Here is a 9,365-nt window from a genome sequence, read left to right as displayed (position 1 = left end):
TATAAGAACAATGACGATTCTATATCGCATATGTACATAAGGATATAAAAACTATAAAATTTCACATCAGGGATACATAAGAAGGAAGTGTGAGTAAATACACAAGAAGGAAGTGTGAGTTGTTAAGGAGAGCGTAAGTCAAGGAGGAACTAATGAGCATAAGCCAAGGAGGAACTAATGAGCATAAGCCAGGGAGGAACTAATTGTGATAATTACTCAGGAATGTCAGTTGAACATTTGTTATGACGATTTGTAGGATAGTGGGACAAGTATAGCATAAGTAAAGGTATGATATATTGAATAATATATATGTGGTGTATATTGGAAGCATAGGAGTGGAAGTGTAATGGAGGACTCTAGGGGATTAAATGAAGTATTAAGAAGTGAGTGTGAAACAGATTTAGTTTCCAGACAGTATTTAATTATAGTGTACATAAAGATGTATACTAGGGAACTGAACCATGAGGCTTACTCGGGAAGGATAAGGAGAGTGCACCCAGCATGTATAGGACATAAAAGGGCAGGTAGGCAGACCCAAGGAAGGCTGACCAATACTGTGCGGACAGGGGCACCAAGAAGGTGTTTAACATGTACCATAGGAAAATAGGAATAGAGAGGGGTGTACCTACCGAAATGGAAGGAAGGAGTGCACTCATAGGGTCAATCCATATGTAAGGAATATGTAGTGTTCCTAGAGGGGAAAGGACAGTATCATGACAAAAGTAACAAAATTTTGTGGAAATTATTCTGGTAAGTTGGGATTCTATATACCACTAGCTTTATTGTTTTATGAGTATCGAAAATAATGCTTTCATTTTCCCAGAGTTCCTCCAGACTACAGTAGATAATGAAACTAATACGTACTAAAGAAAAAACAGTATAGAGAAGTAGAGTAAAGAATGACATAATTAAGTGTCTATGACACCTGGAGTTTGTGATTGGAAATCAAGAATGTTGTCTGCACGGTTCCTAGATATAAAAGTACTAACTCCAATAGTGGGTGAAATGCTCAGATAGTTATAATCAAAATGAAGAGCTGGATATTAAGTACACGGCTACTAGAAGAAATATAATATGTACTGATTAAGATGTGAATTAGCATTATGGGAGATATTAATGTACATAATGAATATGTATAAAATATCGTGTGTTCGAGCTAAGGGGAGGGATATGTAGTGCCTAAAGGATTTCGGGGAAAATTCTAGAGACACTCAGTCTTCCACCATCTTCAACACTAGATATTTTAAGTATGAGTGTGGGAGAGTGGAGATGTGTCTAAGGCACTGTAATGGTACTTTGACTACCGCGCCTCCGCCAATACAAAGATATAATTTACGATCGCGCACACAGAAGAGCGCTGCGCCAGCGACCGATTTTTATAAATAATTTTGTTCGTCTTTTTACTTTTTGCGTAGGTTTTTGTTTTTAACAACTAATTGATGACACTCTCTCTCTTGTCTTCATACGAAAGACGTGTATTTTTTGGCGATGTGTTGAATGTGCTTTTGGATGGAAATTAAAATTATATTACAAAGCGAGGTTGTTTCAATAGTGATTCGAGGTGGTTATCGCCAAATTTGTAAATTGATCATGACAGTGACAACTTGAAGAAGTTTTCAACAGACGGAGAAAAGTGAAAGACGGGTCGTCCTACAAGAGAAATTAGGAGGACAGCCATGAAGACTACATTGTAATTAATACTGCGTATCTAACAAGATTATAAGGTAAATTTCAATTAGTTTCTGATGCTATTTCCGTACAGTCGCTTTTTGTAGTGTTTCCGACCTGGTCTGCCATGCATGGTCAAATTACAGCACGATCTCAATCAATAATACAAAGTCCGCCTTATCTGTAACTGAAACCACCAAAATTCCAAACCCAATCAGATTTTCTATTTTATATTTTTCACGGCAGAACCCCGAGGATAAGAAAACACTACAGCGCCACCGGTTTTTGCGTGTGCAGGATGGACGTGTATTGGGAGACCACTGAAATCGTGGCGGTCGATTGGTGCAAATGAGTGTTTGCCGCTCAGGCCATAGAAGCTGTATGTGAGCAAGGAGCAAGCATGAAGAGACATTTAATTCGGGTGTTAGACTTGCTGGTGGTTATTAAACTCACCACATTGTAAATATACTTAATTGTATCTGATGGTTAAAGATACAATTGACTTGCAAGAATTTGTATACTTATGTGAGACTTGTGGAAATGGAAATATACCAGAACTGAACTGAGAGTACCCAGTTATTCAAGAGCACAGAGAGAGAGAGAGAGAGAGAGAGAGTTTTTTTTTAATTCTTCTAACCAGCATTATTTCTTTGGAGAAGAAGTTGTGGAGATAGACACTGCCGCATATCCAGAGAAGAGGATTGGCTGAACATTTCAAGTAAGTCAATTGTAAATTGTAATAAGAGGAAAGGAGAGTGCGCAATCCAGTTTTGCACAGTTGTCAAACCATTAGAAACTGTGCTAGCAATGTTAAGAGTTATGCTCCAACATCAACAACAATTTTAATCTTATGCATCTTCACTACCACATTTTTCCCTCTCATGACATTAATCAGTCAATTACATTTTTTTTCTGTTGTATAATAGCAACAACACACTGTACAGCCTGGACCTTCCACAGTCCCTGATCCTTTGCCCGGGCCTTCCATTGCTCAAGACTGTTTACCTGGAACTTCTAGCTCCAAAGAAACATTGCCTAGAGAACCAACAGCCAAATGGGGACAAGTTAAAAGTGTGCACATGGCATCAGTATAGGTATTTCTTCATCATTGATAGTTCACTATACAACCTGTCTGTCTTTTGTACCCATATTTTATCACTAAATGCCTTATTTCTTTTCCAGATGGAAAATCTACTCGAAGTGATGACCCAATTGTGGGCTCCATATTCATTCATTTCGTGATGCTTGTACTTTACTACATACAGATTTCAAATTCATCTTTCTAAGTTGCAGATATAAGTTGTTAATGTTTTCATCAAACATGCTTTCCCTTCAGTTAACTCAAAACAACCTCTTTTTAAGTGTAGTACACTGAAAGTATAGCACTGATGAGAGACAAACAAGTGAAATTTGTTTTATTCCTCTCATACTGTACAGATTTTCAGAACATGTCTGATGTACAGGAGTCATGTCAAGATTACAATTCGATTATTACAATTACAATTCGATTATTATTATTTGAAATTTTGTTCAAAGCGGTTTCAGGATTGCAGCTAGTCGTCATAAACCTCACTCCACAATATTGCAACTGGACACTTGCCAGTCATTTTCAGGTGAGCCATCAAAGACTGATGAAGGCGTTCTGTGTTCCGCCTTATATAGTGCACTGATAGTACTGCCGCACATGCGTCAGGCAGTTCCACCAGTGAGGGCACTGCCGCTGGGCGGTGTGGTGCTTCTGTCATTGTGGCTCCGACACATCAGTGCGCTATATAAGGCAGAGTGGTGAATGTCTTCATCAGTCTTCGATGGCTTACCTGAAGATGACTGCAAGTGTCCGTTGGAAATATTGTGGAATGAAGTTTACGATGACCAGCTGCAATCCCAAAACCTCTTTGAATATTTAATTTGCTGGGAAATTTTAAATTTGGTCACACTTCCTATATTACTTGGTGAAGAATTTACTTATTTAAAATTTGTCAGCTTTCCAATATTGTATACACTTTTTTTTTTTTTTTTTTTTTTTTTTTTTTTTTTTTTTTTTTTTTTTGTGGTTTTAGGGCGCACAACTACAATGGTCATTAGCGCCCAGACTAAGTTAGGAATGCACCGCGAGGCACAAGGTTAAAACAGCAACTAAAAGGGACAATACTATAAAAGACATAGACAGGCAGAGGATTAAAAAAAACAGCATAATAAAATGTCCTAAGACAGGTTTGTCAAGTTGATAAAACGAAGAACGCGAGCAGCTGCTCCTGGGTCATCCGCTAAAATGGCATCCAGAGTACACAGCAGGCCAAGATCAAAACGCAGTGTATTATATACACCATAACTAACACAAATTTTTATTCCATTTTAGGGATACAGTTCAAAGTATCACTTCATCCTTCATGAAATCTTCCACTGAGTAGCAGCATCTTTCAGTTAGAAAATCACAGAACTTGCTTTTTAAAATATTTATCTTTATATTCATTATGTCCTACTATTTTATTTTGTTGTGGATTTTCATGGCTATATACTGAGGAGTCTGAGCACACAATTTTAAGTGATATGAGGTGTCTTGTGTTGTATGGGTGCTCAATTTTTTTTTTTTTTTTTTGTTGCTGCGTAGGAAAAGAATCACCTCAAAGAGAGGACAGTTAATATGTTTAGGTCTTTAAATAATGGTCGACCTGACACCCTTGGCTGTGCGTTAAACATGTTATGAATAATTCTTTTATGTGACTTTAAAATTTCTGTAACATTTCTCAAGTTTCTCCAAAGAATTATGCCATACCTAATTACAGATTCAAAGTAGCTATTGAATAGTGGCACATGGTGGTAGGGGGAGGGGGGGGGGGGCAAAATAATGTAATGGAAACTGATTAGTAATTTAATTAGAAAGAATAATTGAACAAAATTGGAAGGTATACATCTCCTGGGTGAACTTTAACTGGCGCTAATATCAACAGACCTTCAATGTTCAATACATTTAAGATCAACATTCAACATTTAGATTTATGAACTTCTTCTCATTATCGCCATTGTGCAATGCTGATACCGGATTGCCCTTCCTCTGCTCACGCAAATTCCTCTTGTCTGCTTTGATCTTCTTGATTCAGGATTCTTGGCGCGGACAAACCAAAACGATGAACAGATGGGGTTATTTATATAAATATCCATATATAAAATTGGTCTTCCTAATAACTTGTATAACACTTTTTTAATGTACAGTTAGAATACATATTTTTGAACAATACTGACACAGTGGAACTCGCATACGTCTGCCCACTACCACTTACAGAGACAAACAGGTGAAGATACAGAAATTAATCAATTGAATGCTCTTCGAAAACATTATCTTTGCCGTAAAATTACTTATTATTTTACTGTTGGCTTTATATATATATATATATATATATATATATATATATATATATATATATATATGAAACAATGAAAGAAAAAATAATTTGATCCATTACAATTGGTCATCTTCAAAGAAACACATGAGACTTCAGTGAAAAACTGAAAAAAAATGCAAAAATTTTGATGTTTTTTGCATTTTTCATTGTTAACCTGACCTGCTATTAGGCAGCAACCTTGAAATTCATATTCGGCACCACAAAGAAACATATAGAACATTTGAGGAAAAAACTTCCACAATTTTGTTATGAAAATGTCTGTTTTTTGTAAGGCAGCAATGTGAAAAAGTCTATAGCAAGCATTTGTAATATGCGAGGCAACAGATTATGACCTGTACCTTCAATGACAAAAAAAAGTGATACAACCATTCCAGCAAAATTCCTGAGAAAGGCATGGCAAACAGGTTCAAATTTACACAAACAAAAACAATGACACATGTATCATCAGTGCTTACCATGCCTTGGTACTGGTTAGCAATATATAACAGTGTTTTTACAACTTTTGATGAAAGGATATATGTTTCACGTGTTGTTGTTCTCATATAACCCTTTTTAAGTATATCTTTCTTCTCCATGGTAAAGATGTCAGGTTTCTTGGGGTATTCAAATGAAGGTGACGGGTGATGAGGACGTAAGAAGCTAATGGAAAACACTCTGGTATCTTCATGAAAATTCAAAATGCATGTAAGCCACCTACTATCGTATATGCCTGTGATACCACGGTATTAGTCTTGTTGAGTCCAATGTTAGATATTTATTTCTTATGTCTGGTGACTTGGAGAAAACTTTTGTTTGGATATTTTTATGGTAAGTGGGTATAACACAGTGTAACTAATGGATACCTGCAACTGGACAAATATGTGCAAACCACTCTTGAAGGAGAGACTCTTCTTCATCATACTCAATGTTATTTGTATAATGAAAGTCACAAGCTGTAATATTCTTGGAACACTAATCAAACAACTGTCAGCATGACATTATGTGAGAGTTGCAGATACATTGCAGAGTGGCACAGTTATCAGTGATACAACAAGTTATACATGTACTTCGGTGTTCTATGGAAATGGGATATCGTGGAATCAACCAAGTGGCACTGGAAAAGAGGAACAACTCCAATGTCACATTTAAGGCATTTTGATGTGTTACAAAATCAAATGTGATCAGTTGCATGGGTTTCTAAATTATATAATAAAAAACAAATTGATGAATGATGGCCTGCATATTGTTCCCATGAAACCCCTGGATCTTATTATGCATGACAAATGCATAATTCTGTGCAAACTCACATATAAAAAAGCATTCATTATCACAAAGTGTCTGTCTTAGATTTTGTAGAAATTCAGGCTGTTGGATGGCTATGAAGGAGTGCAGCAGGAGCTTTTTTACTTTGTTGATGAGGCTTTCCAAGAAGTCTTCCACAGAGTTCCCTGAATAGTTGTTCTAACACACACACACACACACACACACACACACACACACACACACTTTCATGCAATCACATGGCCACTGTCTCTGGCTGCCAAGACCAAACTGTGAGCAACTGGGCATGATGGGAGAAGCAGTCTGGGTGGTGGGTTTAATGAGGAGGCTGGGGTGGGGAGGGGAAGGGATAGCAGGGTAGGAGTGAAGTATGGTAAAGTGCAGCATAAGGAATTCATAGAGGGACACAGTGGGCACACGGTAGGGCAGCTAGGTGCAGTTGGGAGGTTAGATGGACAAGGGGAGAGGGAAGTCAACAAAGGAGAGAAGTAACAAGACTGTGGCTGCATTGGTAGACTAGAAGGTTGTGCAATGCTGGAATGGAAACAGGAAAATGGACAGGTGGGTGAAGGACAGTGACTGACAAAGGTTGAGGCAAAGGGGGATTATGAGAACATAGGATATAATGCAGGGAGAATTTCCACCAGTACAGTTCAGAAAAGCTGGTGGTGCTAGGAAGTATCCAGATGGCACAGGCAGTGAAGCAGTCATTCAAGTTCAGAATGTGGTGTTGGGCGGTGTGCTCAGCAGCTGAGAGGTCCAGCTTTTTCATGACCACAGTTATTCAGTGGCGATTCATACAGACAGACAGCTTGTTGGTTGTCGTGCACATGCAGAACACAGCACAATGGTTGCAGCTTAGCCTGAACATCACGACTGCTTTCACAGGTAGCCCTGCATTTGATGGAAGAGTTGATACTTGTGACTGGACTGGAGTAGGTGGTGATGGGAGGATGTATGGGACATGTCTGGCATATTAGCCATGAGGCGAGGGGTGGGAGCAGCGTTGGAGTAGGGATGGATGAGGATATTATGTAGGTTCGGTGGATGGTGGAATATCACTATGGTAGGGGTGGGAAGGATAGTGGGTCAGACATTCCTCATTTCAGGGCATGGTGGGAGATAGTCGAAATCTCCTGGTAAAAGAATGTAATTCACTTGTTTGAGTCCGGGGTAGTACTGAATCATGAGGGGAATGCTCCTTTGTATCCAGATGATGGGACTCTGGGATGTGGTGGGTATTGGAGTGGATTGCTCATCACTACAGATGCGACAGTCACAGGCGTGTACTGAACAGACTTTTTGGTACGGAATGAGTGGCAGCTGTTGAGGTGGAGATTTTGCTAGGGGTTAGTAGGTTTGATATGGATGGTGATACTAATGTAGCCTTCTTTGAGGTGGAGACCAACATAGAGGAAGATGGTTTATTGGGCTGAGGAGGACCAGATGAAGCAGATAGGGGGAAGGTGTCAAGGCTCTGAAGAAATGGGGATAGGATGTCCTCACCCTTGATCCAGATCAGGAAGATGTCATCAGTGAATCTGAACCAGATGACGGGCTTGGGATGCTGGGTGATTAGGAAGGATTCCTCTAGGTGTCGTATGAATAGGTTGGCATAAGATGGTGCCACACGGATACCTATTGCCTTATAATGGATTTGATTGTGGCTGATTGCTTCACAGGTGAAGTAATTGTGAGTGAGGATATAGTTGGCCATGGAATCTATTGGGTGTTGGGAAGGGTAGAGTTCAATAGTGGCAAGGCCATGAGCATTAGAGATGCTAGAGTAATGGGAGGTGGCAGCAGTAGTGACAAGCAGGGCACCGTGTGGCAAGGGAAGAGGAACTGTGGAGAGTTGGTGGAGGGAATGGCTGATGTCTTTTACATAGGTTGGGGGTAATAGGCTGAAGATGCTGGTCTATGAGAGCAGAGATTCTCTCAGTGGGTGCACAGTAACTGGCCAAAATGAAGAGTGCTGGGTGGTTGGGTTTATGGTGGCAGATTGCAGTTCTTTCAGCAGATGTAAGATTAGCCAAGTTGAGGGACTTGGGGAATGATGGTGAGGCAAGGTTTGAGGTTGAGAAATTCTTGGGAGTTAACGTGTGGGCGGGGGGGGGGGGGGGGGGGAGTGAGGGGTGAGGTCTTCCCTACAGTGGAAACACTTTTTTAGCACCATCACTACCAATAAGATTCCATTCACAATCAATGTTGGACCCTATTTGACTCAGTCTATTCCTTCATCCAACTGTGATCTATCTATCCCCACTGCCCCCCAAATCACCCCATTAACTTTCCAGAATTTATTAACCTTGAACCTTGCTTCACCAACGTTAATAAGGTATTGAAATGTTTTGACAAACTTTGTAAACATCGATTACTCATCTAGGTATTGAAAACCTTCCATATATTGGGTTTTTTCATAAGAAATTTAGTCCACTTTTAGCTGCTATTTCATGGAGTTTTTCAAGGGAACTAATGACCCTCTTCTCTGTTGTTTGAAAAGATCGCTAGAGCATCTGCATAATACAAACATTGTAAATGAATTTTTCATGTAGTTTGTCAATGGTTATTCCTTTCTACTTCTTTTCCCATGTCCTAATTACTTTTTCTTGAACAAGACTGAGCAGTAATGGGGATAATCTGTCTCCCTCTCAAATCTGTGTTTTTATATCAAAAGGTTCGTACACTTCATCTTGGAATTTAGCTTTTGCAGATATCAGTTAATGTTTGTTTAATCAACCATCTTGTCTCTCTATCCACTTTAAAACTCTTCTAGTACATTAAACAGCATATGTATCTCTATTGGGTCAAATGCCTTTTCGAAGTCTACGAAAGTGATAACCACTCATCCGCCTTTGCGAATCTGTAAGATCATCTTAAGACTGAGAACTTGTTCCACACAGGATATACCTTTTCTAAAACCTCTTTGATATTAATAAATTAAATGGTCAATTTGTGCTTTACACTTTTTAAGTATGATTTTTGACAGAATTTTGTAAACAACTGGCAGCAGTGAAATCCCCCTATAGTTAC

This window comes from Schistocerca nitens, chromosome 5 (assembly GCF_023898315.1).
Source record: "Schistocerca nitens isolate TAMUIC-IGC-003100 chromosome 5, iqSchNite1.1, whole genome shotgun sequence".
Lineage (NCBI taxonomy): Eukaryota > Metazoa > Arthropoda > Insecta > Orthoptera > Acrididae > Schistocerca > Schistocerca nitens.
The sequence above is the reverse complement of the archived record's forward strand: the minus strand, read 5'-3'. Positions refer to the sequence as shown.